The sequence below is a fragment of the Aquarana catesbeiana genome, linkage group LG11 (assembly GCF_042186555.1).
Source record: "Aquarana catesbeiana isolate 2022-GZ linkage group LG11, ASM4218655v1, whole genome shotgun sequence".
NCBI classification, from domain to species: domain Eukaryota; kingdom Metazoa; phylum Chordata; class Amphibia; order Anura; family Ranidae; genus Aquarana; species Aquarana catesbeiana.
The window spans coordinates 69,383,148-69,407,717 of NC_133334.1; positions in this window are offsets into that span (position 1 = coordinate 69,383,148).

Consider the following 24,570-nt stretch of genomic DNA (forward strand, 5'->3'; position numbering starts at 1 on the left):
AACCACAGGAAGAGCCATTATCCACAAATGGAGATAACTTGGAACAGTGGTGAACCTTCCCAGGAGTAGCCAGGCTACAAAAATTACTCCAAGAGCATGCCGACGACTCATCCAGGTGGTCATAAAAGAATCCAGAACAAAATCTAAAGAACTGCAGGCCTCACTTGCCTCAGGTAAGATCAGTGTTCATGATTCAACAATAAGAAAGAGACTGGGCAAAAATGGCATCCATGGGAGAGTTCCAAGGCCAAAGCCACGGCTGTCCAAAAAGAACACAAAGGCTCATCTTACATTTACCAAAAAATATCTTGATTATCCCCAAGACTTTTAGGCAGATATTCTGTGGACTGATGAGACAAAATTTTACTTTTTGGAAGGTGTGCGTCCCATTACATCTGGCATAAAACTAATACAGCATTTCATAACAAAAACATCATACCAACAGTCAGGCATGGTGGTGCTAGCGTGATGGTCTGGGGCTGCTTTGCAGCTTCAGGACCTGGACGACTTACCATAATTGATGGAACCAGGAATTCTGAGCTCTACCAGAAAATCCTAAAGGTGAATGCCATCAGTTTGTGACCTCAAGCTCAAGTGCACTTGGGTTATGCAGCAGGACACTGATCCGAAACACAACAGCAAGTCCACCTCCAAATGGTTCAAACAAAGCAAAATTTAGGTTTTGGAGTGGCCTAGCCAAAGCCCAGACTTAAATCCAATTGAGACGCTGTATCATGACCTTACACAGGCTGTTCATGCTTGGAAAACCCTCCAATGTGGCTAAATTAAAACAATTCTGCAAAGAAGAGTGGGCCAAAATTGCTCCACAGCAATGTTAAAGACTCATTGCAAGTTATCGCAAATGCTTGATTGCAGTTGTTGCCACCAAGGATGGCACAACCAGTTATTAGGTTTAGGGAGCAATTACTTTTTCACATAAAGCCACGCAGGTTTGGACAGCTTTTTTGCCTTAATAAATGAAACCATCATTTAAAAACTGCATTTTGTATTTACCTTTGTGTTATCTTTGTGTAATAATAATGATCTGAGTCATTTAAGTGTGACAAATATGCAAAAAAAGAAAAAATCAGAAAGGGGCAAATACTTTTTCACACAACTGTATATGCACATACAGTTTTGCGCCTTGTCAGACAGGTTATATGTAGGGATGAGCCGAACACCCCCCTGTTCGGTTTGTACCAGAACATGCGAACAGGAAAAAAGTTTGTTCGAACACGCGAACACCGTTAAAGTCTATGGGACACGAACATGAATAATCAAAAGTGCTAATTTTAAAGGCTTATATGCAAGTTATTGTCATAAAAAGTGTTTGGGGACCTGGGTCCTGCCCCAGGGGACATGAATCAATGCAAAAAAAACTTTTAAAAACAGCCGTTTTTTCAGGAGCAGTGATTTTAATAATGCTTAAAGTCAAACAATAAAAGTATAATATCCCTTTAAATTTCGTAGCTGGGGGTGTCTATAGTATGCCTGTAAAGGGGCGCATGTTTCCCATGTTTAGAACAGTCTGACAGCAAAATGACATTTCAAAGGAAAAAAGTCATTTAAAACTACTCGCGGCTATTTAATTGCCGGTCCGACAATACACATAAAAGTTCATTGATAAAAACGGCATGGGAATTCCCCACAGGGGAGCCCCGAACCAAAATAAAAAAAAATGACCTGGGGGTCCCCCTAAATTCCATACCAGGCCCTTCAGGTCTGGTATGGATATTAAAGGGAACCCCGGCCAAAATTTAAAAAAAAAATGACGTGGGGGTCCCCCTAAATTCCATACCAGACCCTTCAGGTCTGGTATGGATTTTAAGGGGAACCCCGGGCCAAAATTTTTAAAAAAATGGCGTGGGGTCCCCCCAAAAATCCATGCCAGACCCTTATCCGAGCACGCAACCTGGCAGGCCGCAGGAAAAGAGGGGGGACGAGAGAGCGCCCCCTCTCCTGAACCATACCAGGCCACATGCCCTCAACATTGGGAGGGTGCTTTGGGGTAGCCCCCCAAAACACCTTGTCCCCATGTTGAGGAGGACAAGGGCCTCATCCCCGCAACCCTGGCCGGTGGTTGGGGGGGTCTGCAGGTGGGGGGCTTATCGGAATCTGGAAGCCCCCTTTAACAAGGGGACCCCCAGATCCTGGCCCCCCCTGTGTGAAATGGTAAGGGGGTACTTGTACCCCTACCATTTCACTAAAAAACTGTCAATAATGTTAAAAATTACAAGAGACAGTTTTTGAATTCCTTTATTTAAATGCTTCTTCTTTCTTCTATCTTCCTTCATCTTCTTCTTCTTCTGGTTCTTCTGGCTCTTCCTCCGGTGTTCTCATCCAGCATCTCCTCTGCGGCGTCTTCTATCTTCTTCTCCTCGGGCCGCTCCGCACCCATGGCATGGGGGAGGCTCCCGCTCTTCATCTTCTTCTCTTCTTCTCTTCTTCTCTTCTTCATCTTCTTCTCCGGGCCGCTCTGCATCCATGCTGGCATGGAGGAAGGCTTCCGGTGACCCCGCCCCCCTCTGACGCATGGGACATGACGGGACTTCCCTGTGGCATTCCCTGTGATGTCACAGGGAAGTCCCGTCAAGTCACCGTGAGTCAGAGGGGGGCGGGGTCACCGGGTGGCCCCGCCCCCTGTTATTTAAGAACCATCAGAAGAGGAGACACGTCACACAGCGGGAGGCTCCCTTCATGCCAGCATGGATGCGGAGCAGCCCGGAGAAGAAGATGAAGAAGAGAAGAAGAGAAGAAGATGAAGAGAAGAGCGGGAGCCTCCCCCCATGTCATGGGTGCGGAGCGGCCCGAGGAGAAGAAGATAGAAGACGCCACGGAGGAGATGCTGGACGAGAACACCGGAGGAAGAACCAGAAGAGCCAGAAGAATCAGAAGAAGAAGATGAAGGAAGATAGAAGAAAGAAGAAGCATTTAAAAAAAGGAATTGTCAAAAACTGTCTCTTGTCATTTTTAACATTTTTGACAGTTTTTTAGTGAAATGGTAGGGGTACCGCCCTTACCATTTCACACAGGGGGGGGGCCGGGATCTGGGGGTCCCCTTGTTAAAGGGGACTTCCAGACTCCGATAAGCCCCCCGCCCGCAGACCTCCACAACCACCGGCCAGGGTTGTGGGGATGAGGCCCTTGTCTTCATCAACATGGGGACAAGGTGTTTTGGGGGGCTACCCCAAAGCACCCTCCCAATGTTGAGGGCATGTGGCCTAGTACAGTTCAGGAGGGGGGGGCTCTCTCGTCCCCCCCTCTTTTCCTGCGGCCTGCCAGGTTGTGTGCTCGGATAAGGGTCTGGTATGGACTTTTGGGGGGACCCCACGCCATTTTTTTTTTATAATTTTGGCGCAGGGTTCCCCTTAAAATCCATACCAGACCTGAAGGGTCTGGTATGGAATTTAGGGGGACCCCCACGTAATTTTTTTTTTTAATTTTGGCCGGGGTTCCCTTTAATATCCATACCAGACCTGAAGGGCCTGGTATGGAATTTAGGGGGCCCCCACGTCATTTTTTTTTTTTAATTTTGGTTCGGGGTTCCCCTGTGGGGAATTCCCATGCCGTTTTTATCAATGAACTTTTATGTGTATTGTCGGACCGGCAATGCAATAGCCGCGAGTTGTTTTAAATGACTTTTTTCCTTTGAAATGTCATTTTGCTGTCAGACTGTTCTAAACATGGGAAACATGCGCCCCTTTACAGGCATACTATAGACACCCCCCAGCTACGAAATTTAAAGGGATATTACACTTTTATTGTTTGACTTTAAGCATTATTAAAATCCCTGCTCCTGAAAAAACGGCCGTTTTTAAAACTTTTTTTTGCATTGATCCATGTCCCCTGGGGCAGGACCCAGGTCCCCAAACACTTTTTATGACAATAACTTGCATATAAGCCTTTAAAATTAGCACTTTTGATTTTTCCCATAGACTTTTAAAGGTTGTTCCGCGGCCTTCAAATTTGCCGCGAACACCCCAAATTGTTCGCTGTTCAGCGAACTTGCGAACAGCCGATGTTCGAGTCAAACATGAGTTCGACTCGAACTCGAAGCTCATCCCTACTTAAATGTCAAACAAAGTTTTCAATGGGATAGGTTTATGAGCTCAAGGATGGCTATTCTGAGTGGAGAAAACTGATTTTACAGTTTACCCCGGGATTACTGGGTTTTGGAGTCCAGATCCTTCAAACTGTCTTGGGAGGGATGAAGCTCCTAAAGCTGTGTCTGCATATTACTGGAGACCAGCAGCCTGATTGTACACACATGCACTGCCATTTCAGCCAAGAAGCTGTCTATAATTCAAGGCTTCTTTCCTCTGAAGACAAGCTGCTCTATGTGTGTGGAGAGAGACACTAGACAAGTGTCTACTCTGGCCTCAAGTAGAGGTGGTCAGATTTGACCAGGCCATTGCCTGAGAGGTATTATGAGGTCATGTGTCATTAGAGAAAGCTGAGATCTCAGTCCTTGCGGAGACATGCTTAGCCTGGATAGCTAAGAGGCTGGAAAACTTATGTTCTGATGCTTAAAGCAGAGTTCCACCCATTTAAAATTCAGCAGCTACAAAAAGTGTAGCTGCTGACTTTTAATAATCAGACACTCACCTGTCCCACGGTCCAGCGATGCGGGTGCAGGAAGCTTCAGTCCTCTCTCCCTCCTCTCCGCCAGCATTCTAACTGTGGGGGCCCGGCTGTGGCTTCACATGCGCAAGCCGGGCAATCTTCTGTGAACATTGCAGGGAGTAAGGGGGGGAGAGCCAAACTTCCTTCCGGCCACGGCGCCAGGGGAGGAAGTTGGAGCTGGTTGCCACTAAAAACAGAGTACCTGTCCCCCCCCCAAAAAAAATTACATGCTAAATGTGGCATGTCAGGGGGTCACCAGCACATAAAGCGGAAGTTCCATTTTTGGGTGGAACTCCGCTTTAAAAACCCTGTGAGGGAAACCCTTTGAGTTATTTTGAACTTTACTTTTAAAGAAAAGTGGACCCAAAGCCCTACAAATATACTTTCACGGTTGGATTGAAGTTGTTGAAAAGCACTACACTTGACCTAACCTTCACAATATATATTAGGATTCAACAACAGCGGCTCTTTAAAATGCTTTTCAGAGAAAGGTCCTATAGTGTGTACAGTACTTTCATGTAAAAGCGAATGTACATGCAATACCTGCTATTACAAGTTGTTTTGATGGAGTTCTACTAGGACATGCACTGAACCAGTTAATTACGTCCACATCTCAAGGGCATTGTGAATTTAAATTCTGGAGGACACTGGATGAGGTATGCAGCTGTTATACATATTTATAGAAAAACAGACATACATACACACACATACTCTTTTGTACAGGTTGAAAAGTTCTATTCCCATTTTTATCTTACATGTGTATTTATACACTGTATGCATACATCCAATATATAATAAATAAATAAATAAATAAAAATATTGCTTTTACCATAAAGTGTCTGCCTTAAAAAAATATATATTTTCTTTTCTGCTCAGCTAATGTCATTTAAAGAGGTTAATGGACCTTAGTAATGACCCCTCTGGGACAAGTTTAATCTGTTCTATTGAATCTAATGAAAACAAGACCTCTCCTATTACATCATATGTCTTTCGGACATTATACAGTTTGAAAACCACATCAAATAAAATGTCATTCTCGTACCAGCTGATAGAAAATTACATCACTTAATTTATAATTGAGCATATTACACTGTCTGTGTATGATCAGTCAAGTCCCCTAAAAGGAAAATTACAAAAAAAAAAAAATCACATAACATAGATTTGTAAAACAAACCATTGGTATTTAATTGAATTTAAAATTACCATTTCACTCTGCAAATACTTTACAGTGCATTGAAAAAGTATTCCTACCCCTTGAAATTTTCCACATTTTGACCTGTTACAGCCAAAAACGTGAATGTATTTTTTTGGGATTTTATGTGATAGACCAACACAAAGTGACACATAATTGTGAAGTAGAAGGAAAATGATAAATGGTTTTCAAAATGTTTTACAAATAAATATCTGAAAAGTGTGGCGTGCATTTGTATTTAGACCCCCTGAGTCAATACTTTGTAGAACCACCTTTAACCTTTTTAGGTATGTCTTTACCAGCCTTGCACACATACAGAGTGACATTTTTGCCCATTCTTTTTTGCAAAATAGCTCAAGCTCTGTCAGATTGGATGGAGAGCATGTACACCAATTTTTGTTTTACCACAGATTCTCAATTGGATTTAGGTCTAGACTTTGACTGGGCCATTAAAACACATGAATATGCTTTGATCTAAACCATTCCATTGTAGCTCTGGCTGTATGTTTAGGGTTGTTGTTCTGCTAGAAGGTGAACCTCCGCCCCAGTCTCAAGTCTTTTGCAGACTCTAACAGGTTTTCTTTCAAGATTGTCCTGTATTTGGCTCCATCCATCTTCCCATCAACTCTGACCAGCTCCCCTGTCCCCGCTGTTGAAAAGCATGCCCACAACATGATGCTGCCACCACCATGTTTCACGGTGGGGATGGTGTGTTCAAATAAATGTGTAGTGTTCGTTTTCCACCACATATAACTTTTTTCTTTTAGGCCAAAAAGTAAAATTTTGGTCTCATCTGACCAGAGCACCTTCTTCCATATGTTTGTTGTGTCCCCCACATGGCTTCTTGCAAACTGCAAACAGGATTTCTTATGGCTTTCTTTCAACAATGGCTTTCTTCTTGCCACTCTTCCATAAAGGCCAGATTTGTGGAGTGCATGATTAATAGGTGGCTGCTTCTCTGATAAATGATCTCCTTGCCTGGCCTGTCAGTTTAGGTGGACGGCCATGTCTTGGTAGGTTTGCAGTTGTGCCATACTCTTTCCATTTTCAGATGATGGATTGAACAGTGCTCTGTGACAAGTTCAAAGCTTTGGATATTTGTTTATAACCTAACCCTGCTTTAAACTTCTCCACAAATGTATCCCTGGCCTGTCTGGTGTGTTCCTTGGCCTTCATGATGCTGTTTGTTCACTAAGGTTCTCTAACAAACCTCTGAGGGCTTCACAGAACAGCAGTATTTATACTGAGATTAAATTACACAAAGGTGGACTCTATTTACTAATTAGGTGACTTCTGAAGGCAATTGGTTCCACTAGATTTTAGTTAGGGGTATCAGAGTAAAGGGGGCTAAATACAAATGCACGCCACACTTTTTAGATATTTATTTGTAAAACATTTTGAAAGCCATTTATCACTTTCCTTCCACTTCACAATTATGTGCCACTTTGTGTTGGTCTATCACATAAAATCCCAATAAAATACATTTACGTGTTTGGTTGTAACATGACAAAATGTGGCAAATTTCAAGGAGTATGATTACTTTTTCAAGGCACTGTAAGTTTCAAACACTCTCAAAATTCAGGAAATCGGCTAAATACACAGATGAAATACATATATGGGAGCTAATATACCTGCCCAAGGATCTGTAAAACTTACAGATTGCTGGATTAACACAAACAATGTTAATTTAGGGATCTTTCCTGCTGTGTCCAGATCACCCAACACACACACACAAAGAAGAAAGAAGAGTACACACATACCAAAAGTTGGCTAGTTCCTGCTGAACCGGCCAACTTTCGGTAAGTGTGTACAAGGTTTAATGTTGTAATAACACTGTATCCTAACTTGTACCTACACTGTGTCTTGTACCTGTAGGTACAATATTTTCCTTTAGGAGATATTCACATGGCAATATCTGATGACTTCACCTGAGCAGGTGCAGGGACGCTCTGCTTTCAGGTCACACAGTATGCCGTGGAATGCATGCGTGGGAAAGACATAATTGCAGCCCCAGCAAAATCAAATGACTGGAGCCTGCGAACCTGGAAGGAAGATCGAGTGAAGATGAAAGTCCCAGCAGCAGTGACAGCGCACCGCTGGGGGCTTTTTTTAAAGATATGTCATAATGTGTTAGTATATTAGCACATTATGGCACACACCTGCAGGGGACCCAATTGTTTTTTTTTTTCCTTTTTGGTGGTGTACAGAGACTGCAAGACACTGATATCAGGTCAAATACAGGTACATAAGCTGCTTGCATTTAAAAAATACATTTAAATATGTATTTTTGAATACAGAGTTGCATTCATTTGTGTCTTTTATATCTACAGTACCTAGAGTTAAAGTGATTGTAAAGGATTACCTTGTAAAACAACCCATTTTGTTTAAAACTGAAATGAAAGGCAAAACATTTGTGTATAGATATAAAAAAATATATAAATACCTTTTTTCCCCTTTTTTATTAGTGATCACATTCCCAGTGTTCCTAGCTGCATAAGAGCTGGGGGAGGAGAAACAACAGCACACTTATTTTTCCAGTGAAAGGTTGCGCAGGTAGGGCATGTCAGGACAAGTCTGATCATTGAAAGAGAGCAGGCTGAGTTCTCAGCACAGTTAGAGAACTGACCATGCTGTGATCTACTTACTGTACTACTTTTAATAGGAAAGCAGAGGAACTGGCAGGAACACCAGGGATTTCACACAAAGGAAGCAATACAAATACAAATATAACAGGATACTTTTTCATACAAGTACACGGTACAGAAGGCGCATATCAGAAATATGAAATGCTGGGGTAACAAACACTTTAAGCTTTGAAACTCTTCCTTGTAATAACTTGTATGTGTATGATGAAGCGCCTCAGACAACAGTTTATCTCACTTGAAGGACTTTTTGAGATATTTTATTGGTTTAATAGGATCAAACACAGCCAACCCGTTTCAGGAAGGAAAACGCCTTTTTCAGGGCTAATGTGCTAAAAAAAAAATTAAAAACCCAGTAAAAAGTAAAACATACTGCAATTATTTCATATATAGTGATAACTTATCCTTAAATTGCCATGTTGATGAAATAGTATTCAGTTCAAAATATCTTGTGGAATGCCCAGAGCTACGCCAGGAGGCTGCATGGATGTGTGTAGTGAGCATATGAGCAAAGTAGTTGAAACTGTATGCAAAAGGAGTGACTGCAGTGAATGAAGCAAAAGAAACAGAGGCATTCCAGTGGAGTCCACAACACCCATCTGTCTTGAAACCCTTTTCATCCCAAGTTACTTTTTATCTCTTTCTGTCACCATCATGCAGCCTAGCACATTCTCTGCAATCCTTCTCTCTGCTCTTCATTTACTCATACTCGTACGAGCGAGCCCCCCCCACCTTGCCTATTCATTCTTTTCTTATCCCTAACTAATTCCACAATTTTTTTTTCCTCTCCTTTTATCATCACAGTTTACATCAAACCTTAACACAGGTTCTTTAGTATTTTTTTTAATTATTATAGGCTTACATCAGGACTCAACAGAGTAACAAGTCACTATTTATTTGCCGATCAATGTAGATTCTTATAGCATTAAACACATAAATAAGCACAGATTGACACACATAAAAATGTGTTGTGAAAAGTACCAAATGTCACATCCTATTCCGCCAGAAGGGGTGTAACATCATTTATATGTGTGAGTCTGAAGCTCACCAGTTTTCTATATTAATTTTATCTAGGGATGGAGGGGAGGCATTAATAAGGGCAAGGGAAGTGTCAGGTCACCTGAGTCCAGGTGACAGATGCACACCGTTGGAGTCAAGAGTGTACCGCTAAGGTAGTGGACCCATACGGCTGACTGCTGCGGATGGAACTCTGGGTGGTTCAGGAAGGCAGGTAAACTGGAGTACAACACGGATCCCATGGGGAGCTAGAGCGTAAGATTCCCCAGGGCGCGGAGTCTAAGAGCCAGCAGGTGTTCACCAGAGCCTCTAGTGGTGAGGATGGACTGTGCTGCAACTGGCTCCAGGTCGCTGCCCCCAGGGTCTCCCAGCTCAAACTCACGGTAGGCTACAGGAGGATAGAGAGGAAGCAGTAGCCCAGGACAACAAGGGATAGTAAGGAGATAAGCCAAAGGTCGGGGCGACTAGCAGACAAGGATAGACAGAGAACACGCCAAAGGTAAGGGTCACAAGCAGGCAGGGATAGTCAAGAACAAGCCAAGATTGGTAACAGAGACAGACGCAAGCAGGAAACAGGAAACCAAACACACAATATTGCTCGGCAAGACAGGCTTGGAGAACACAGTGTTAAATAGTGGTTCCTGTTGAGGCTAGGGTGGAGCCACACTGAGGGAAGATTACTTAACCATGCAGGTGTGAGAGTGCAAGCCCTAAGGCTGATACACAGACCAGGTAAGAGACAGACAGGGCATGAAAGCATTACTGCAGAGTCATGACAGGAAGGAAAGAAGCGTGTAGAGGATTCTCAGGGTTAAGGAAAGAATATAAAAAAAGAGGGATGGGGGTCAGAGAACATGCTTAAGAAAGTGCCGTAAGGTTTAGCCAAACAAAATAGTAGAGGGGGCTTCTCAAAATCGCAACTATTCAGTAGACAATTAGAATTGTTCTCAGTAGAACCATCTAGCCATGTGTTCCTCAGATTTATTCCTCATGGCAGCCGTGAGTTTCTCCATACACTGTATATCATTCACCCTGGCAAGCTATTGTGCTACTGTAAGTGGAGACTTTTTTTCCATAAACTTGGGGTATAGGCCCTTGCCCTTTAAGTTATTGCATTATTTGAAGGACCTGTCACCAGAATGGTTGGATGGAAAGACGTTCCCAAAATATGTGCAGATGCGTACCTTTGTGCACTTTACATATCTAGCCCAAGTCACTTTTTAGAGGGAAAAGTTTATTGAAGATGGCCAGGGTCCTGTACCACTGTGTCAGGATTTTACAAGTAATTTCTTGGTATGTATTACTAATTGAGGCTTTGTGCTCAAAGAATAGCATTTGGTCTCTAAATATCAGAGAGAGTTGTGTTTACACTATAAGTCTCTCTCCCATTTGAATAGGAATGTTGAATCTTGGTGGGAGTGTATTCTAATTAGTATTTGGTAGGGAGTACAGAAGGCCTTTTTTTTACTGCGCCTCTGTCTTGGCAGAGCTTCTCAAATGGTGTAAGCTGTCTTTGAAAAGAAACTGGTTTTGGTAAGGAACAAAGAAAGTTCATTGTTGGGCTCTCCACATTCCCAATTCTGGGGTCATGGAGTTGGTTCAAAGATTCACAATGTTCACCCATTTATCATTGCTCAGAAGGTTTGAGGCTAGCATGAAGAAGCCGGGGGGCAAAGTCTGGATGACCAACAATAGGTGTCAAAGGAAAAGCTCTGCAAGTCCAATAATTTATAATATCTATCTATTTCAAGTAAAGTGGGCCCAATCATGGGGTAGAATTGAAGATCTTGTGTTACCTTCATACCAGCCCATGGGATTCCTGCCAAGGGGAAAGGAAAAGAGTCTTTTTTAAGGGACATCCAAAGCGTTTGTGGCCTGTGTCTACACCAGTCTACTACTCTTGCCATATGTACTGCCATGTAGTACAGGGCAGGGACTGGGAATCCCTGACCTCCTTCCTCAGGGTATTCTGTCCTGATTTTATTAAAATCGAACTGCTCATGGTCAGTTCTACCCCTCCCTCTTTCATTTCCATTTAAATAAGACAGTGCTAGGCCCTCTGAGTTTTACAATAGATATTCTTTTTTTATTATAAATTATGTTGTTGTTTCATACGATTATTGAATCATCTTTTTTGTTAAATATTTTGGATTGACTATCATTTAATAGACATTAGCATTTTAAGGCTACTTTATTGCCATATAGATTTTATGAACATATATTACTATATTGTTTAAATGAGATAATTACAGTATGTTTTACTTTTTTACAGTTTTTTTTTGTAAATATACCCTGAAGAAGGGGGATTATTTTTTCTCTCAAAATGCGTTGGCTGTATTTGATGCATCTAACCATTAAGGGTGTATTCACACAGGAACAAACCATTGCTTGAACGCTTCACCTCTCCGGCAGCTGCCTGTCCCCAACTGTGGTAGAGGGCAGTGTGGTGCGTGATTCAGCGCATCACACACAGCTCCCTTTTTTGTATTTGTGCAAACTTTACTTGAAGTGTACAAAAGTACACTTCATTCATGTCACTGTATAGTAGCACGATTCATCCGATTCTGTACAGCGCGCAGTGAAAAAATGCTGCGTCGGGTTGTAGGGTGAATGGGACACACAGGAAAAGTGTTTTCTGTGTGTCCTTGCGGGGCAGGTGACAGGCGTTTTACAATGCAGTAAAATGCCTGGCACTGCAATGTGTGAATTAGCCCTAAATGTTTCAAAAAGCCCTTCGAGTGAGATGAACTTTTGTATCAGGTGCTCCTCCATACACATCCAAGAATTTAACATCTGGCAAGCTCTCCTTTTATTGTTAACAGAGAGTTAGCAGTCTGGGGCCAGAACAGAGTCCCCCCATACTATATATCAATCACAGATCTGCTTCTTTGAAGGAAAAATAACTATGGTAGATCCATTTTCTCTTTTATCAGTCCAGAGCTAACACATGCATTAGGCATTCTTTATAATAAGGCAACCTGGAAGCATTCTGTATTTTGTCAGTGTACTGAATACCCCAGCAAATCTTGTTTCCTATTTTTGTGATTTACTCACTAATTTTCCTACATCTGCAAATCTCATGCATCCCCTGCTTAAAGGGTTATATCAGGTAGCTAAATTTCAGACATCCCATGTCTGAAGTCCTGCACCAGGTGGTGATAGTAAAGATTGACTTCAAAAATGATTCTGAGACATGATGAAAGCAATTTCTTCAGGACAGAAAGAGATATTAACCTGCAAAAGAAACATTTTGCAAAGTTCCTAACATTGTATAAAGTTTATAAAGATGGTATTTCATATTTCTCAAAAAATCTACAGTTACAATTTAAAGAAACCATGAAAAACCTGTGCTTCAACCCTGCCCACCACCCTATCCCCTGCTGCCTGACAAGAAGAAATTCTGAGTATGCTCCAGGTTTCTCTGGAGTAGCAATGAGCAGAATGTACCTGAGTTCGGCTCAGGGGCGGATCCAGGGGGGGGGGCAACAGGGCAATTGCTCCCCCCGAGAAATATTACTGACTGCCGAGTGTCTCTCTCACTGTTTAGAATCAGCAGCAGCGCCGGTGTTGTTGAACGGCCACGCTTCTGGCCTGGACTCTCACTGGTTGCTAACGCCTGCCCGCCTGGCGTGTAGCAACCAGTGATGTCATGTCAGAGCCAAGGAGGAGGAGAGGGAGGTCCCAGCTTTCAGAGTGGAGCGAGCGGAGGAGGATTTAACTTCTTCCTCCTCCACGCCTAGTGTGTGAATGTTGGCTCCACCCACCTCCTCCCTCTATCTTCTCCAGGGACAGCTCCAGCCTGGTGTGAGTGAGTAAGGGAGGGGAACTTCCTTGGCTGTAGAAAGGTGAGAGGATTGTATGCACTATGCATGCCACTTTTCCCTTAACATATGCAAACAGCATGCCTACCGATGCCTGACTCCTATCACAGCATCTGTTACACTGACACAGATCCTCAGTGTCTGGGAGCTGTCTGGGGGAGGGGTGCTGATGTTCTCCTAACCAGCAGGAGCCCGGGAGGAAGGACATCTTACATGCTGTTATGATAAGGTTAGTACATTTGTTAGGGAGATGTTGTGTAATTATTGTGCTAGGGGACAGACTGCTAGCTTCCCCCCATGTAATGTGCTCTCTTGTGCCCAGTGCCCACCATGTCATGTGCTGTGCATTGCAGTGCCCACTATGTTGTGCTGTGCCTTGCAGTGCCCCCATGTAATGTGCTGTGCCCACCATGTCATGTCATGTGCATTGCAGTGCCCCCATGTAATGTGCAGTGCCCACTATGTCATGTGCTGTGCATTGCAGTGCCCACCATGTAATGTGCTGTGCCGACCATGTCATGTGCTGTGCATTGCCCTTCATGTGATGTGCAGTGCCCCCTATGTTGTGCTGTGCCTTGCAGTGCCCACCATGTAATGTGAAGTGCCCACCATGTCATGTGCTGTGCCTTGCAGTGTCCACCATGTAATGTGCAGTGCCCACCATGTCATGTGCTGTGCCTTGCAGTGTCCACCATGTAATGTGCAGTGCCCACAATGTCATGTGATGTGCCATGCAGTGCCCACCATGTAATGTGCAGTGCCCACCATGTCATGTGATGTGCCATGCAGTGCCCACCATGTCATGCACTGTGCCCACCATGTAGTGTGCAGTGCACACCATGTCATGTGATGTGCCATCCAGTGCCCACCATGTCATGTGCAATGCCCACCATGTCATGGGCTGTGCCATTCAGTGCCCGCCATGTAATGTGCAGTGCCCACCATGTCATGTACTGTGCCTTGCAATGCCCGCTATGTAATTTGCAGTGTCCACCATGTCATGTGCTGTGCCATGCAGTGATCCCACCATGTAATGTGCAGTGCCCACCATGTAATGCGCTGTGCCATGCAGTGCCCACCATGTCATGTGCAGTTCTCACCATGTCATGTGCTGTGCTGTGCCCACCCTGTCATGTGTTGTGCCCAGCATGTAGTGCGTTGTGCCCACTGTGTAATGTGCTGTGCTGTTCAGCAGTGCCCACCATGTCATGTGCAGTTCCTAACATGTAATGTGCAGTTGCATTGCCCACCATGAAATGTGCTATGCCATGCAGTGCCCACCATGTAATGTGTTGTGCCCACCATGTAATGTGCTGTGCCATTCAGTGCCCACCATGTAATGCGCTGTGCCCACCACGTCATGTGCTGTGCCATGCAGTGCCCACCATGTAATGCGCTGTACCCACCATGTAATGTGCTGTGCCATGCAGTGCCCACCATGTCATGTGCAGTGCCCACCATGTCATGTGCTGTGTTGTGCCCACCGTGTGCATGTGCTGTGTTGTGCCCACCATGCAATGTGCTGTGTTGTGTAGTACCAACCATGTCATGTGCTATGCCCGCCATATAATGAACTGTGCCTACCTTGTAATGTGCTGTATTGGGCAGTGCCAACCGTGTAATGTGCTGTGCCCACCATGCAATGTACTGTGCTTTGCCCACCATTAAATGTGCTGTATCCATGTATCCACCATGTAATGTGTTGTGCCAACCATGTAATGTACTGTGCTATTCCCCCCCCCCGTGTTATGTACTATGCTGTGCCTCCCACAGACTCACCCACTCACTCCCACCCCCTCTCTCTTTCACCCCCCTCACCCCCTCTCTCTCTCATCCCCTCTCTTTCGCCCTGTTCTCTCTCTCACCCCCTTCACCCCCTACCACCCTCTCTCTCTTTCACCCTCTCTCTATTCCCCTTTTTCTCACCCCCTCTCTCTCTCTCTCTCTCTTATTCACCCCCTTTCTCTCTCTTTCCCCCTCCCTCTCATCCCCTCTCTTTCAACCCCCCCATCTCGCTATCCCCCCCCCCCCCCTCTACCACTGTCTCACACCCCTCTCTCTCTTTAATTCAAATTTAACAAAAAATTGTTTGTGTTTTCATTTTATTTATTTCCATAAAAAGGCCCACCAAAATCCTTAGCACCAGGCCCATGTTGCTCTTAATCTGGCCCTGTAAGCAACACCTTTTTTTCTGCCAATGCCCCTCCCGAGACTAGACTCTGGATCCGCCCCTGGTTCGGCTTGGGGCAGGATCAGCGAACATTACTAAATTTAGGGTGCCGAATCCAAAACCCATTGAAATCTATGGAAACCAAATGTAAAAAAATAGTAATGGTCATTTTCAAGGCTAATATGCAAGCGATTGTCAAATAAATGGCATGGTGGTTTGGGTACTGGCCTGGGGGACATGAACCAAAGGAAAAAAAAATGTTAATAGGTTCCACTTTGCGATTTTGTTGTTGCTTAAAGTGATAAATTGAAAATGCAAAACTCCATTAAATAACATACATTATCTCACAAAAGTGAGTACACACACCCCTCACATTTTCGTAAATATTTTATCATATCTTTTCATGTGACAACGCTAAAGAAATTACACTTTGCTACAATGTAAAGTAGTGAGTATACAGCTTGTATAACAGTGTAAATTTGTTGTCCCTTCAAAATAACTTAACACACAGCCATTAATGTCTACACCACTGGCAACAAAAGTGAGTGCACCCCTAAGTGAAAATGTCCAAATTGGGCCAATTTACCCTCCCCGGTGTCATGTGACTCCTTAGTGTTACAAGGTCTCAGAAGTGAATGGGGAGCAGGTGTGTTAAATTTGGTGTTATCGCTTTCACTCTCTCATACTGGTCACTGGAAGTTCAACATGGCATCTCATGGCAAAAAACTCTCTGAGGATCTGAAAAAAAAGAATTGTTGCTCTACAACAATATGGTCTAGGTTATAAGAATATTGCCAAGACCCAGAAACTGAGCTGCAGCACGGTGGCCAAGACCATACAGCGGTTTAATAGGACAGGGTCCACTTAGAAAAGGTCTCGCCATGGTCGACCAAAGAAGTTGAGTGCTTGTGCTCATTGTCATATCCAGAGGTTGTCTTTGGGAAATAGACATATGAGTGTTGCCAACATTGCTACAGAGGTTGAAGGGGTGGGGGGGTTAGCCTGTCAGTGCTCAGACCATACACTGCACACTGCATCAAATTGGTCTGCATGACTGTCATCCCAGAAGGAAGCCTCATCTAAAGATGATGCACAAGAAAGCCCGCAAACAGTTTGCTGAAGACAAGCAGACTAAGGACATGGATTACTAGAACCATGTTCTGTGGTCTGATGAGACCAGGATAAACTTATTTGGTTCAGATGGTATCAAGCGTGTGTGGCGGCAACCAGATGAGGAGTACAAAGACAAGTGTATCTTGCCTACAGTCAAGCATGATGGTGGGAGTGTTATGGTCTGGGGCTGCATGAGTGCTGCCGGCACTGGGGAGCTACAGTTCATTGAGGGAACCATGAATTCCCACATGTACTGTGACATACTGAAGCAGAGCATGTTCTCCTCCCTTAAGAGACTTCACAGGGCAGTATTCCAACATGATAACAAACCCAAACACACCTCCAAGACGACCACCGCCTTGCTAAGAAGTTGAGGGTAAAGGTGATGGACTGGTGTTTTGCTTTTTATCTATTATATTAAGGTTCTTGTGGTAAAACCAAGGAAGCTTAGACTTCTGTAGTGTATCATGCTTTACTAAACAGGAAAGATGTACATTCAACTGTAGAATACACAATACAACACAACTCATAGCTTACAAAAATATGCCTACAAATATAAACAATAAATAAACTAAACCGTTACTCAACTTAGGGTTTAAGATGTAATGTCCTTCATAGTTCCTTGCTCAGTCCAACTCAAAAACGTCTCCGAAACTCTCCAGCTCCTGGTAGCCATGTCTTTCCACATTGTCCTTACAAACAGCTCCAAAACCTATCCAACTGGTTTATTTACATATCAGTGGAGGGGGGGGGGGGGCATGGCTTCTCTGCATACATATGCTCTTAAAAATCTAACTCTATATTATTGCTATCAAGACAATACAAATGGCCATAGCAACACATACCACCTCTTGTATTTATAGCATAATATAGGAAACTTCAACATCTCTTAAAGCCTTTTGTCCAGGAAAGGGCGAAATAAGCCCCCCAAATTGTAAATGGGAGAAAGAAATTTCCTTTCGACCCCCGTATCTTATGGGCGGTCAGACTTTTGTTTTGTTGTCCCTGGAAGCAGTGGCGGCTAGTGAAGTTTTAGTGAAGCTTTTTGACCACTCCCACTTCCCATAAGCCCCACCCCTTATATAATCCACCCACTCCGTCCCCTGTATTCCACTTCCTTCCACCCATAGTGTCAGGAGTATACAGCTCAGCATCACAGAACAGAGTATACAGATCACAGATACGGTATATAGCTCAGCATTACAGATACGGTATATAGATCCGCACCACAGACACGGTATATAGATCAGCACCACAGATACGGTATATAGATCAGCACCACAGATACGCTATATAGATCAAAACCACAGATACACTATATAGATCAGCACCGCATATCCGCTATATAGATCAACACCACAGATACGCTATATAGATCAGCACCACAGATACGCTATATAGATCAGCACCACAGATACAGTATATAGATCAGCATCACAGATATGGTATATAGATCAGCACCACAGATACGGTATATAGATCAGCACCACAGATACAGTATATAGATCATCACCACAGATACGGTATATAGCTCAGCACCACAGATATGGTATGTAGATCAGCACCACAGATACGATATATAGATCAGCACCACAGATACGGTATTTAGATCAGCACCACAGATCAGCATCCACCCGCCGCATCTCCGCTCCCCGCCTTACATTACAGGGTCCCGGGTTACAATAAAGAAGTCTCTGCAGTGTCCGCACTCCACTCTGACTCCTGGAAAACTCAAGTGAAACTCAAGTGACGTTGTAGTGCTGAAAAAGCACCGCCCAGTCGCCCTCGGGACCCAGCCAATGAAAAACAATGAAAAGAGTTAACAATGTCTTTGGCAGTTTGTAAAAAAAAAGTCCCAGATGAAAGTCTCTTGTCCTCTTGGTCATAAGGAAATGCTCAAAGTCCACTTCAATTCAGCCACCATCAGGAAATCATCCCCATCTTCCTCAGGCTCTCTTCTGGTCTGCCTCCTCCCATCTAGCATGGTCATCTGCTCTGCCTCCTCCACCTCTTGATGCTCAGTACCTGAAAAGAGTAAGAGACAAAGCAGATTATATGTTCCTTCCAACTGTGCCAAAAACAGCTCACTGCTCACATTTCTCTATCTGCCCATTTCTAACTGCAAAACTATTGTAGGGTGCCCACTGTTGCCTTGAAACACTTTCACAGAAAGACATTGACTTCCAATGTAATGAATAAACTTGATTAAATAGAAATATATGTGGTGCTACCCCACTTATGCAATACCCAATAATCCTAAGGTAAGTGATAACTAAATAAAGGAACAAAATGATCAACAATACTAGCACAATGATGAAATGTACACACTGACAGTGCTAACATAAAACAAGGCAGTGAAGTGAATATAATCCTAAAGTGCAATGTGCATAAAAATGAAGACCATATGAACATAGCAAGAAATGTAGCAAAAATACGTGAACTATTACATAATGAAGTATCCAAAACTGTTGATAAAGTATAAAAAAGTCAAAATTAAAATCCAAAGACGCATGAGATGCGACTAAATATCGGCATCCGGAATCTTCTAAAGATAGAAGTGCAAGTACAATAGTAAGCATAAATAGCAGTGTGCAACAATAATAGCACAATGATGAAAAATAAACACTGACAGTGCTAACGTGCAACAAAGCAGTGAGGTGAATCAAATCCTAAAGTGCAATGTGCATAAATAAGAAGACCATTTATACATATCAAAAGATGTAGCAAAACTCAGTGAACTACTACATAATGAAATAACCAAAAATAATAATAAAATACAAATGAAAAAAGTGCAATCCAAAATCGCATAAAGTGCGACTAAATAGCGACATCCAAAAACTGCTAAAGATGAAAGTGCAAGTGCAATGATAAGCATAAATAGCGGTGTACAACGAAGGTGAAAACTGCTGCTATACATGAACTAAGAAGAGGATGTCCAAAATAGAAACAGTTCAAAATTGCATGTAGTGCGATTCCCGATGTCAGCCCAGTGCAATCTTCTACAGGTGGTGCAAAAGTGCGAGTGCCTGATATCTAAAAGGTAGGTCCAATCTTGTTCCAGGGGTGCAGCAATAGTTTCCCCAGCCTCTCACCTGAAGTTGCGGCCCCCAATGGGCCAAATCGAGCATATACCGACAGGCGGCGGGATGATATCCTGGGGATCCAGTAATTGCCACAGCTCTCGGGGAACACAGATACACCAGCCGCAGCAGACACTCTCTCGTGTTCTAAAGACGTCCTCGGATGTTCTTAAAAGGATGGTGGAGAAAGAAGAGATGGCTCCATAGTGCAGTAAATTCAAATATTTTATTGTAAAATAAAGTAGCAACTTACAACAAGAATCGATGTGTTTCTCAATAAAGGAAATGCTCAAAGTCCACTTCAATTCAGCCACCATCAGGAAATCATCTCCATCTTCCTCAGGTTCTCTTCTGGTCTGCCTTCTCCCATCTAGCATGGTCATCTGCTCTGCCTCCTCCACCTCTTGATGCTCAGTACCTTAAAAGAGTAAGAGACAAAGCAGATTACATGTTCCTTTCAACTGTGCCAAAACATAGCTCACTGCTCACATTTCTCTATCTGCCCATTTCTAACTGCAAAACTATTGTAGGGTGCCCACTGTTGCCTTGAAACACTTTCACAGAAAGACATTGACTTCCAATGTAATGAATAAACTTGCATGTCTCTCCGTGCTGTCCTGGAAAGAACACAGGCCTGCTGTTGTCCAGTCTTCACAGCATGGCACATTTTTGCAAAGTGCCCCATTTTATGGCAACAGAAACACTTAATGTGACTGAATCTACCATTCCCAACCACTTTCGTCCACTTCTTAAGCAATGCTGGTGAAGAAATCCCATCTATTTCCTCTCTAGGGACCCCCACCTTAAGTAAATCAGTTCACATGTGTCTCCTGGAGATCATAGGCCTTGCCTTCCATGTATCTGACTCAGCTTGGCCATTTGAGCTGATCAAATTCTGAGCTTTCCGCTTATGGAAAGTAACAGTGGCACATGTCCTACTTCTGCTTACAGGCTTCAGGCCTTTGTCCTTTGTTAGGGCATCATTAGACTTGTTCATGAGGGCTGTACACCACTCATTTAAATCTTCAGCTTGGCCTACAGGGGTTTGAACAAATTTCGAAGCCACTGCAGGTTTAACTTTGATTACCCTACTTACTAAATCTTTTGCCTTGCTTGCAGTTTCTTCCAAGTACTTGGATGCTACTACAAGCTGCGCCTTCAGTAAATTTCTTTCTAATTCTGCCTTTTCCTTCTTTTCAGATTCAATATGTGGAGCATGCAGGAAGTGCAAACCAAACACAGCAACTGCCTGCATCTCTCCCTTACTGAACCCAAAACGTTTGAGACTAAAATCCTAGGAAAGAGCAGAGACTCCATCCCCCCAAGCTCTGTTCAAAGGAGAAGCATATCCAGCCAGCTCCTTTATAACAGACATTCACTGACTATTTCTGGCCTAAGTAGGAAGGGTGCATGCCTTAAAGTCCTCCTGGACACCTCCTGGACACCAGAAACCTTTGCAGCCAACAAAACACACCACAGAAAACAGGTCTGCTTCAGTTGAGCTTTTAGCGCAAATCCTGGCATGAGCCCCCAATGTTAGCCATAGCAACACAACTGGCCAAGCATGTCTCCAGACCTAAACCCTATTGAGCATCTGAGGGACATCCTCAAATGGAAGGTGGAGAAGCGCAAGGTCTCTAACATTCACCAGCTCCATAATTTTGTCAATGGAGGAGTGGTAGGGGACCTCTAGTGGCAACCTGTGAAGCTCTGGTGAACTCCATGCCCAAGAGTTGGAAAATAATTGTGGCCACACAAAATATTGATACTTTGGGTCCAATTTGGACATTTTCACTTAGGGGTGTACTTGCTAGTGGTTTAGACATTAATGGCTGTGTGTTGAGTTATTTTGAGGGGGCAGCAAATTGACACTGTTATACAAGCTGTACACTAACTCTTTAAATTGTAGCAAAGTGTCATTTCTTCATTAAAAGATATAATAAACTATTTACAAAAATGTGAGGGATGTACTCAATTTTGTAAGATACTGTATCTGAGAGATGCCCTGACCCTGCCTGTGAAGTTGCACAGGTGATCTGTGCAATGTATGAATCCTACAGCAAAACTGACATTTACAAAGAAAAAAGTGTTTAAATTGACGCAAAGTGGGAGATTTATGAAAACTGGCACACACAGAATCTGCTGCAGCTATGCTTAGTAACCAATCAGCTTCTAACTTCACCTTGTTCAGTTAAGCGTTGACAATAAAACATGGAAGCTGATTGGTTACTATGCACAGCTGCATCAAATTCTGTGTGCACCACTTTTAGAAATCTCCCACGAAATGACAGTCCTGGACACTTTGTTATATACTTTTAAAAAGTGGCAGGGAATTCCATTTCTCTATATCAGACTCTTATATTATTACTTGACACAAAAGAAAAAAAAAGGCATGGGTTTCCCGCCATAATTCACACCAGGTCCTTTGAATCTGGTATGGATTTTATTGTGGAACCACATGCAAAAATCAAGAAAAAAAAAAAAAAAGAGTGAGGTCCCCCCCAAGAAAGGGGGGTAGGGGAAGCATACACCCCCCAACCCTGAACTATACCAGGCTTAATGCCCTCAACATGAGGGGGTTCCCTTGCTAGGTGTGGACCTGCCTGGTAAAGCACCTTCTCCTCATGTTGATGAGCACAAGGGCCTCTTCCACACAGTCCTGGCCTGGTGGTTGTGCGGGCAGGGGGCTTTTTGGAATCTGGAATAAGGGGGAAAATGTAATCTGCAAATAAAATCTCAGACACAGTTTTTGACATCCTTTAATATAAAAAAAAGTCCCACAAAGTACATCTACTATGAATCACGTTGCCTAGCAATGTAGATTTGTGTCAATTGCAGTTCTTGCTGCCTGCTGCCTCGCTGAATAACTGGACCATCAGAAGACAGACAAAGGATGTCATAAACTAAGGGGCAGGATCTCCAGGTGATGTCATTGACCATACAGACATGAACATATAGTATATGGTCAATGAAATCTTTGGGATCGAGTGATGTCATTCACCAAATATGGTCGTGTCCATATATTGTCAATGATGTCTCCCGGAAGAGGCCTCCCCTTTGTATATATCAGCTGCCATCCACCGGACCTATCATTCAGCAGAGAGTGAAGCAACGGGACAAGACGTGTTATCGGGCTGCATTTCTTTTTCATTCAGTGGATCAGCCATGGATCTCTATCACTGAATGAGATGATTAATGATGGGTGTATGTCGTGGGACATTTTTCGTTTTCATAAAGGTGCTTTTTTATTTACACTTTAGATTTTTTGTGAAGGAGTAGGGCTTCTATGTACCCTTTACTCATTCATATGGGGGAATGGTATCTGGGTGCCCCCTAATCGTTAAAGGGAGTTTCTAGATTCCTGATAATACCCCACCCACAGACTTCACAATCACGAGGCCAGGGTTGTGGGGAAGAATCCCTTGACCTCATCAATATGGGGACAAGGTGCTTTGCCGAGGGGTTGGTTTCTGGGTGCCCCCTGATTGTTAAGGGAGTCTTCCATGTTCCAGATAAGCCCCCTGCCTGAGGACTCCCAAAACCATCACTCCAGGGTTGTAGGGAAGAGGCCCTTTTCCTCACCAAGATGGGGACAAGGTTCTTTGCCAGGGGTATCCCCCTTGGCAAGGTATGCCCCACATGTTGAAGACATGTGGCCTAGTATGGTTCAGGAGGGGGGGGAGTCCCATGCTCTTCTGGGTATATAGCTTTGTGCAAGATGGCTTAATGGAAACTAGAGAGTGAGGGGTCATTCAATTTAAACAGCTAGAGGAGCTGGCAGTTAAAGTGGTAGTAAACTCCTTTGTATAATTTTTAACTATAGGTAAGCCTATAAAAAAGGCTTACCTATGGGTACAGTAAAATTCTCCTGAACGTGTACGGTTTAGGAAATATTTACTATAGATGCAGCCAGTGATGTCACTGTCACATGCGCTCTGGAGGAATGGCATACCTGGGCCATTCCTTCACAGCCGTGCCGTAAACAGTGACTGTGACGCATGCACGGTAGTGACCTCTTTGCCGGCTCTACTATTCATATCGCTGAAGCCCGAGAACCCGGAAGGTACACCGGGTGAAGATTTAAATGCCTTCAGCGGTGACAACGTGCTGCTGGAGAGCTTCATTTTCTGGTAAGTCTGTCATAATGTACTGGTATGCCAGGCATACCAGCACATTATGACTTAAATCGACCGGTGCCTATTTTTGTTTTTTTTTGTTCGGTTTACTACCTCTTTAAGTGAACCTTTTTCTTTGCGTGGCATGGGAAAAGCTCTAGTTTCACTTTAAGTGAATACTTTTACCTTGCTTAAAACCCTATTCCAACCAAACCTTTTGTCTAGCATAGGGAAATGTTGTAAGGGCATATCTGGTATGCTCAATGTCCAGATCTAATTAAGTGAAAAGCCAAAAAAATTAAATAAAATAAAACTGTTTTTTAAAGGGAAAATGTATAGGTTACAGTGCTCTTGATCTAAATGTACCACAAACTTGGCAAGTTCAAACTGAACATAGAAGAGGAACAATATATATGCAGAGGTGGCCTTCAGTGAAAACTGCATGTCAAAACAATCAGTAAATCCAGAAATATAGAAAATTTAATTAAATTAAATACATGTACAAAGCCCCCCTAATGGTCCTACAGTACCAGTTCGGTATCAAGGCCAAAAAAATAAACTTTTACAAGAAAGGTTAAGCTAATCTTAAAACGTCATCTATTTATATCTTTGGATCAATCAATCAATTTACCATGCTGTTTTCGCTAACCTGTGATTGTGCAATTTTTCACCATATGCTGACTTTAAATTGCCCAGCAATGTAGAAAGTTTACCTAAATAGTTGAGTAACTACAACAAAATATTACTTCATAACAAAGACATCTAAGGCCACGCCTAATCTGAATAAAACCAGACAT